The sequence below is a fragment of the Pistacia vera genome, unplaced genomic scaffold, assembly GCF_008641045.1.
Source record: "Pistacia vera cultivar Batoury unplaced genomic scaffold, PisVer_v2 Contig303, whole genome shotgun sequence".
Lineage (NCBI taxonomy): Eukaryota > Viridiplantae > Streptophyta > Magnoliopsida > Sapindales > Anacardiaceae > Pistacia > Pistacia vera.
This window is the reverse complement of record NW_022196117.1, coordinates 78,072-88,022: the sequence shown is the minus strand read 5'-3', so window position 1 is coordinate 88,022 and position 9,951 is coordinate 78,072.

The following is a 9,951-nucleotide window of genomic DNA, read 5'->3' as shown; positions in this document are numbered from 1 at the left end:
TCATCTCGTTGGTCTCTCCCAACGTGACTTGGAGCGAGATCGTCCCTTTGGGAATCAAATAATCCCGATGAAACCATACAGAGGGATAGAGGTAGGCTTCATATCTGTCTCGTCTAGTTTCATCTTCTAGAAGGCTCATTGGAACAAGATGTTTACGGTGCTTCCATTGTCCACCAACATTCTGTGGACCTCGCACTAACCTATTTCAGACGCGATGACGAGAGCATCGTCGTGGGGATGATGCAATCGCATCGCGTCTTTCTCAGAGAAGGTGATTTCCTCCTCTCTATGAACCTTGGCCGGTTGCGGTGTCGTACTCATCACCCTTATGGGGTTATGACGGGTTGCGTGAGCATACCTTTCCTAGACACCTTGAGAATTCCATACGAGGTGTGGTCCTCCAAAGATGATCCCTACACAGTAGAGACCTTTGCGACCACGATGCTTCTTTCCCGGTTCCTCTTGATTTTTCACCTGAACGGGAGCAGAGTCATCGAGATACTCTTTGAAATGCCCCTGCCTAATAAGGTCCTCAATTGCTTACTTGAAGGCCCGGCACTCATTAGTGTGATGCTCATTATCCCGATGATAGCGACAGTATTTTTTATTGTTTTTGGCTGAAGGGGGGTTATTCATGGGCTTGGGCTCTCCAAGAAAACCGACCTTTCTGATTTATCCAGAATAGTTAATACCGAGTCATTTAGAGGAGTATATGCTAGGGCATAAGATTTCTTGGGCTCATGTCGTTACTTCTTTTCTTTTCGCTGATCATCATTAGCCCATCTGTAATCAGCCTGTCGATTTTCTCCTCGGTTGGAAGCACTACTTGAAAGACCAGAGTCGTGGCGATTGAGAGCTGCCATAGAACTTTCAATGCGAAGGCACTTTTTCGTAAGGTTGTAGAAGCGAGTGAGGGAAACATCATCCTCAGATTGAAGTTCCTTCCACAAATTTGTATGCGGGCGAACTCCCACAATGATAAGAGTTCAAACAGACTGTTTGGAAGTGTGAGCCACTTCGTGGAGCTCCTTGTGGAACCTGTCTATATAAGATTAGAGGGATTCATCCCTCTCTTGCCTTATGTTGCTCAGGTACCTTAGAGGCATTGAGAACTTCCTGTTCGCTTGGAAGTGCCTCAGAAATATCGAGCTCATTTGAGGCCACGAGCTTATTGATCCTGCTAGGAGCGACCTAAACCATCGTTTGGCATGGGAGGTAAGGGTTATCACTAAACAACGGCATTTTGCCAAATCAGAGGCTTTGTGGAGCTCCATAAGATCGTTGAACTCGTATAAATGATCATGCGGATCAGAATTCCCATCGAATGCTCGCATGTTGGGCATTCTAAATCTCGATGGGAGGGGACCAGCTAACACTGTTGGAGAAAAGGGAGACGCCTCTACGACCTACCCTTGCTCATTTTGTTGAGCCTTAAACTGATCCAGAGCTCGCTATAGCTCCTTAATTTGAGGCAGCAGAGCTACCTAGGGATCACTTTCCACAACGCTGGTTCGACCCTTACAGTTGCAGTTAAGGAAAGGCCACAAATTAGACTTTCCTCACCCCGGCTGAAGGCTTTGGCCAAACTCGGCACACGCTGGCTAAAGCCGTGTGACTGCATTGAGTTATTCGAGGAATCTTTTCGACCTCCGCGATGGTACGAACCGACCCATGAATGATGAGAATCCCCTGTATGACGACGATCGAAGTCGTCCTTTTGGCGATATTAGGAATCTCCCTGCCTTGCACTTTTGTGGGAGTGCTCATGCGACGTGGTGTGGGACAGCTCATACTATGACATATCGTCGAGTTGTAATGCCACGGGTAATCTACTCGGGGCGTGACCAGTGTTTGCTAGTCCCTTAGAGCCCTTAGGTCCACTGTGCGCCATTTGTTTTCCCTTTCTTTAATACGCTGCAGTACGCACGGCATAGGCTTTCACACTTTTCTGCACTTTCACGCGACCTGCAAGCGTTTTTGGCAGTAGCACCACCTCATTAGATTAGGGTGGCATGACCCGATCCAATCGGTCCAGCCTTCGACTGACCATTTGAAGAGTATTATTGAACCTTTCCAGGTAATTCATGACGGTTGGGTCGGGTTGTGAGCTTGAAGGAATATCCCCCATGATATTCTGCTAGACTGGTGGCACTTCAGGAGAAATGTCCTGTACCTGGGGGATTGCTTCATTACCATGATTGGTTCGCTCAGATTCGAAGCCACGGGCCATTTTCTGTTATGGGACCGATTAGTCAGAGATTTCTCTGATGAAGAGTAGGTACTAAATCATGCCCTCCTTCTAGCGCCAAACTGTTGATGCTAGATTTGGACACCAACTATTCGCACGTGGGAAATGCTAAGTGGACTTAAAAGTCACACGTGATATGAGGATATTTAGTTAAATAAAGGGTGAGAAGTAATGTTTAAAGTGGTTCGGATTCTCAAAAACGAATCCTACATCCATTGATATTGTATTAATGAATAAGGTCAGGTCACATTAAGTGAGCTGAGTTAGGCTTAGAGAATACAAGGGGGAGAGAGAGAGAGTAAGCTATTCTAGAGTGAAATTAGCTAATCCCGCAAATGAGAGAGAATGCCTTTATTTATAGTGGGATAAACCAAGGTAATGATTACTAATCTTGCAAATGGGTGGATACTGTNCTCGAAAAGACTCGTCTAACGTCAGTACGTTCGTTAAGATTAAATTTAGACACACTAGCTTCAACCTCATCTAGTCTCTTCCTAATCTCCTTGATTTTAGGACTCAATTTGGACTGGAAGCTTGAGAAGAAGGAGCTTACCTTTGGCTTTGTTCAAAGAAGTGATATTTTGCTTGAAACATTTCTTTTGGATTATGCTGGAGCTGTGAACTGGCGGCAAAAGGGAAGAATTTGAAGTTTGGAAGCTGGTCTGCAGCAGTTCACGTAGCTGGTCTGTAGGCATGCTGAAGTGATATTTTTTGGTGAATGCAGCTTGCATTTAGCTGCCATCTTTGTATCCATTTAATGTGATGTAATCAGGGTTGCTAAGAATGTATGGTTAGGAAGTTATTTTGGACTAAAATATGTTTTGTGATTAGGTACAACAGTTGTCTGTATGCTTATAAAAGTCTGCTGTATTTTACTGTAATAGAATGGGAAAATAGATACATGTCCTTCTCTCCGGCCATTCTCTTTTTCTCTCCCGTATAACCATATTTACATGTTCAAATAACCAACAGGCTTCTCCACTTGCCTCCTCGAAGCTTCGAACTTGAATTCATCCAACACATCCTCTGCATCGTAAAGGACGTATTTGAGCTTCCAGAGCCAGAAACGGAGCTCGTGGTTATGCGTTCGTTGTTCCTCGGCATCCAAAGGAACAGCTTTGATGGTGAACAAGGTTGCTTCTAGCTTCTCAAATCGGGTTCGAGAGTACCCAAAGACGAACTATGTTCTTTGGAGGCAAGGGAGCTTAACTTGATCAAAGGTTCGTTGAAAAGCTGAATAGAAACGATTCCGCCTTGGTGAGATGAAGCAAAACAGAGGGAGAGATGAGCTAGCTGATATTGAGGAAATTTAACTCTCCGAACATCCCAAGTTTGCACTTAAAAAAATAACCGAGAAAAAATTTTGCAATTTTTTTCAAGTTAAAAAAACTGAAGTGGCACACTTATGATTCATTAAACATGCAAAACGGGTTAAACTAAAAAGATTTGAACATATGTGGATAATATTATAATTAACAGAAGTTTATTTAAATTATGAAAATTGCAAACGACCCCCCCTTCTCCAATCAAAATCGATTAAGTGGACTCAATTGCTTAATCAACCCTAAGAAAACCCTGACGAAACAGCCACCTTTCACCGCGTTTTTCTTGCCGTTTTCCGCCACCCATTGTCACAATCGTTTGTTGTTTGTATTGTAGACATTCCCTCTTACTTAGAAAGAAACAATGGTTGACCTAAACAAAGATTTTGACAAAGACCTAGCCCCTCTTCATATCATGGATGCAAGTGGTTCAAAAATTAGAGAATCGAAGGTTGCGGTGGAGCAAATTCCAATGACTGAAGTTGGTCTAGTAGTAGACGATACGGCATCGGTAGAAGACAGCCTACCAGGTGAACAAGGGAGGGTAGGAGCCAAAATTTAAAATGAAGAGGAGGATGTCGGCGCAACGTTAGGCAAGAAGGAGGAAGAAGATGAAGTAAAGGTAATAATCTATATATTTTATGAAATTATTAGTTGTTTTAAGGGATATTTGGTTGGTGTGTTGTTAGGGTCATTGTTGCATTGTCAAACAGTTGGAAGGCATTGAAGAAGTGGGTGTTTTGGTCTTCTAAAGGCTTGGGGAAGCCAATGGAAGCCCTAGGGAGGTTGTTTCTAGAAGTTTGGATCGCTTTTGTTGGCAAAGAGAGAGGAATAGGGGGACTAGAGGGCTGCCCTGCATATTGCAGGGTTGTCCACGCACAACCAGCCTTGTAATATGTAGGCAAGCCCTGAGCCCCCCTATGCAGCTCTCTTCTGCGAAGTCTAGAGCACTGAACCTACCACAATAGCCTCCCTTGTCTTCAAGGACCTCTGGAAGCCAAAAATAGTCACTCCCCCAATGCACTCCAACATGTTGCTTGTTTTGGTTTTTTGTTGTGCTGATATTTAGTGTATATTGATTGTCCGGTGTTATAAGAGCATAAATTATAAGGATTATGGGCTTGAGGTTGTAAATGATGTTGTGCCATAATTCTTGACAAGAGTTATTGTTAGGTCTAGTTGGCAAGTGTTTAAGAAAATTAAAGACATTCTAGGTGGGCATCAGAAAGGGATGAAGCGATTCAGAAACTCATGTTTTGGTCATTTTGTAGGGTTAGGAGATAATTGGAGTAAGGCCTTCTGGGGGCAGGGTGCACATTATCTTTTGGTGCACGCTGTTAAATGCAAAAAGAAGAATGAAATGTGGTTTTTGGTTGATGGAAAGCCGAATCAGTTTGGGATGATGGAATTCTGCTCAATGACAGGCCTAAATTGTGGGTCATTTCCATACGTAGAAGTTGAAGAAAGGGTTAAGAATAGCAAGGCTACCGAAACGTTTGTTCGAAAGGTGTTCGTAGGGCAACAATTAATTACGGGTCATGATTTAGAGGAGAGGTTAGAAGCGGAAAGAAATCAATATAGCTCTTCAAAGAAGTTCCGAATGCGCTTGGTATGGTTCATGCATCTAGTCTTGATGGCTTCTGACTCAACAAAAGCCATAAACCAGGATTGGGTGTGATATGCAAGTAATGAGGACTTCTTTTATTCTTATCCGTGGGGAAGGTTATCATTTAAGTTAACCATCGATTCCCTGCAAAGAAAAGACATGGCGATTAAATACCGCCAATATACCGAGAAGCAGAAATCGAGCACATATAATATGCTTGGCTTCCCTTGGGTAATGCAGGTAAATATTAATAGGTTTTAGTTAATTTTTTTGTATTATATGTGTTTTAATTCTGATATAGACTATTTTTTTACAATGTAGGCTTGGATAAATGAGGTCATCCCTGTCCTGGCTAAGGCGGGAGGGCGGATGAAGAGTTTGGATGAGGCACCGCAGTTTCCTAGGATGTTGTAGTGGCACACTGAGAAGAGCATCCATTGGGACTATGAGAAAATTGAAATGGAAATTGAACTAGTTTGGGTAAGATTAAAGGATTTGTGTTTTGAAATGTAATAGATTAAATGATTTTTGTAAATTTGATTGATTTTTTTTTTCTTTTTGCAGGGAGTCGTTCATCCGTTCATCACTCCTACTAGTGCTGAATTGGTGATGGATTATGTTACGTAGTTCAACCTGTTGGACGATGTTTTTGATGAGAAGATAAACCGCTTAATGCGGGACTTGTCACCCATTTGACTACAGTAGAAGGGCCGTTTGTTGAGCATGTGACTGAGGCCGAAGGCCAAGTAAACGGGATGGATGAGGAGGAAGACATAGAGGCTCATGTTCATACGCCTCCATCTAATTGGCAAACCGATACATGAAGTACCAGTTTGCCACCAAGTACTGGTTTGCCTACGCATCCTGAATCTAAGTTGGTTGACCTCATAAACGGTCTACACAACAAGTTGGACTTGTTGAGCGACAAGTTTGACATGTTGAGTAGCACCATTCATAAAAAGGTAGATAAATTGGAAGATAGGGTGCAAAGGGTGGAGGAAAAGGTTGATGTGCTGTTGGAAATAGAGGAAGTTCAACCTAAGAAAAGAGAGACCTAAAAAAGCAAGCATGTGACATCTCCTTTCATGCAATTAATGTATGAAAAGAAGAAAGAGTTGCGAAGAAAAGGAGGAAGTTGGAGGAAATGGGGAAGCTAAACCGGCTGATACGGAGGAACAAGGAGGAAGTGGGGAAGTAAAGCAAGCTAATACGGAGGAAGAAGGAAGAAGTGGGGTAGTGAAGCAATTAAAGCTTGATTTGTTTAGGGCAACAAATGAGGAAGGGAAAAAAATCTTTTTACGCCTATTACAATGATGAACAAAGCGATGTGGTTGTGAAGTGCAAGACTGGGGATTATCCCCGGAAGTGGTTTGATCAAATTTTGATAATGGGTCGTTGGGTTAACGACTCAATGAGTTATTTTCCCGTATTTTGCCTTATTTTTGCTTATGTTTTCCATGAGATATTGTGTGATCACTTAAGCGATCTGTTTTGATTTGATGACACTTATCATGTTGTTTTGTTTAGATGCAGCACATTGATGAGATTTTGGCACTTATGAGGTTGTGACAGAGCACTGAGGGTGACAATTTTTATCCGCATTGTGTCATAACCGATGTGTCATTTGGCTAAAGCCTAGTAAGCTTACATGAGAAGTTGATGAAAAAGCCAATGATAGAGGAGTTACAAGGGGAGGTAAGCGGAAAAGAATAGCCACAAATGAGTTTGATGGTGTCCTTGTTGGCTATCGGTTTGATGAGAGGATGAAGCAGTATGAAGGGGGGGGGGGGGGGGGGGGCGGCGGCGGAAGACCCAAATATGGCAATAGTTGGGCAAATGTGTAAAAAGTATATTGCATCGTCAACATCAAAGATATGCATTAGATAGTTGTCGTTTGGCAATTGGAGGAGGGCTTGCTGTAGATCCTTGATTGCACCCGAGTATTTGTCGGGGGAGGCAGGTGGAGAAGGAGATAAAGCCATTGTGTACATTGTTTCCACAACTGTTGCAAGAGAGCGGTATGTTTCATCACTTGGGCGATGAACTACTGACGCGAAAGTGGCAACACAAGCGCATTCCCGTCCTGACAAATGATGCAAGGTAAATTTTGTATAAAACTTACATAATACAATTGGTCTATAAGTTGATTGTAATACTAATGTCTTCCTCATATTGTAGTGTTGACTGCGGAGTATATGCACTAAAATTTCTTGAGTTCGACATGACCAACACCCCAATGGATGGCTTGAATGATGATACAATGAGCAATTTTTGGGAGCACTTGGCTGTTAAGTGCTTTCACGGTCATATGGATCCGTTAGTTACCATGGAAGGTATGCTTGTGATCACTAATCTGTACCAGTTCTTTTATTTTGGCTGTTTTCATTATTAACACAGATTCTGCTGATGGCTATTAAGATTGTGAAGCATGCCATGGAAATTATCAACCTTTTGGTTGCTAGGCTCCTGTAGAGACTTCATTGAATGTAGCTCCTAGAGTCTGGTGATTGCAGGGAAGATTAGAGTCAAGGAAGATGGAAAGGTAAAATAATTCATCTCGGATACTACTGGCCAAGACTGAGCAAAGACTGCATTAATTATGTCAAAAGGTAGTGTTAATGGGTGTGCCAGTTGCATTCAATCCAAGCCATTATTGATGCTGTCATCAACAAGAATGGAAGTTGGACTTAGAGTTTTATAGTTTATGTGAATTGCATTTCTTATATGGATAATTAGGTTGTCTTAAATTGGATAATAGGGTTGTGGTGCATTAAACTGATATTGTTGGAAGGGGTGTTGTAGAAGAAATCGAAGAGGCTGTTGTTGTTGTTGTTGATGATGATGCTGTTGTTGTTGCTACTGATGCTGATGCTGAATGCATGCTGGATAACTTTGGAGGAAAGGGAAGTGTCTGTAGACAGTGATGAAGAGGGAAGATGGAGCCTACCGAGGCTGCTGTTAGTTTAGGTTGGTTTAGGACATTTAGTTAATGTGTATAATATTGTATTTTCATGTACTTGACACATTTAAGATTTCTAATAAAGCAATTTAGTATTTCTTTTCCTTTTTTGACTTTGAGTTTATTTAGTGATATTCTTAAATGGAATGAATATGTGTTGATGCAAATAGGTTGTCAAATTGAGAAAATACAGAGTTAATATGTGTTGATGCAAAAAGGTTATCAAATTGAGAAGAAAATACAGAATTAATGTGTTGGGCATGATCGCTTAAGCAACGGCGTATATTACTTAAGCGATCAAGGATTTCGTAAACTAGATTGCTTAAGCAAGACCTTACATCACTTAAGCGATCATGCCGAGGGGATGATCTTCACTCTGCCTTCCACTTGATCTCTTAAGCGACAAAGCCTAAATACATTGGATCACTTAAGCGAACAATGAAATCGCTTAAGCAATCGTGCGCTTGAGGATGATTTTGTTACTGCCTTGGACATGAACGCTTAAGCAATGACTATATCGCTTAAGCGACAAAGGCTGAATAGATTGGATAGCTTAAGCGAGACATGAAATCGCTTAAGTGATCGTACACAAAGGGATGATCTTGATTCTGCCTTTCACTTGATTGCTTAAGCAAAGCATGGTATCGCTTAAGCGACGAAGGCTAAATACACTGAATCACTAAAGCAAGTCATGGCATCGCTTAAGCAATCGTGCGGTTGAGGATGAATTTTTTACTACCTTAGACATGATCTCGTAAGCAATGACTGGTATTGCTTAAGCGACGAAGGCTAAATAAATTGGATCCCTTAAGCTAGACATGACATCGCTTAAGTGATCGTACACGAGTGGATGGTCTTGATTATGCCTTTCACTTGATCACTTAAGTGACGCATGGTATTGCCTAAGCGACAAAGACTAAATACATTGAATCGCTTAAGCGATCGTGTGCTTGAGGATGATTTTGTTATTGCCTTGGACATGATCGTTTAAGCGAAGTACGGTATCGCTTAAGTGACAAAGGCTTATAAATACTAGATCACTTAAGCAAGAGATGCATCGCTTAAGCGATCTATTTTTTGTTTTTGGATTATTTGACAACCCCATATTAAGTAACGTTCACGTTAACTTGGGATGTTCACAACATCACAAGATTCAGCATAAATGAAGAAAAAAATTATTGTGATAACAGGAGCCATTTTTCATAGTCAAAAAGTTTCTGAAAAATTCAAGCACTCCCACTGTCTACAGAGTGTAGAGCAGATGGTTGCAGAGTTCAATTTTATATTAATATTATATTTATTTATATACTATTTTCTTGCCAAGAACTAACACAAATAATAAAATAAAAATAGATCATTCAGTTTTATGAATGATGCTGACTTACAAAGACCAAAGTGTTATTTTTACATTCTATTGAAATGAAAAAAATTATTAATAATAATAAATATTAAATAAAAAAGGATAACAACAGTAATAGAATAACCGTAAATCATTTAGTTTTATGTACAGAGCTGTAACTCTACAAAACCATCTGCACAAATAATCTGTTGGCTAGTCATTTAAACTTCGTTTACTCCTTAAAATAACAACTCTTTTTAAAATCAGACTGAGAAGAATCTCGAAAGAGTGTAATTTTTATCAATGCTCTAAAAATTTCACTGTCTTCTTCTTCATCCATATCTCAACTCTAAAGCCATTTTCTTGCTCGAACTCTTAACATCTTTATGTTCCAAAGAAAGAAGAAGAAGATATGTTCACTAAGCTTGCATGGTTATCTAATTCTCTTCTACCCAAATCTCTACCCTTGAATTTGAG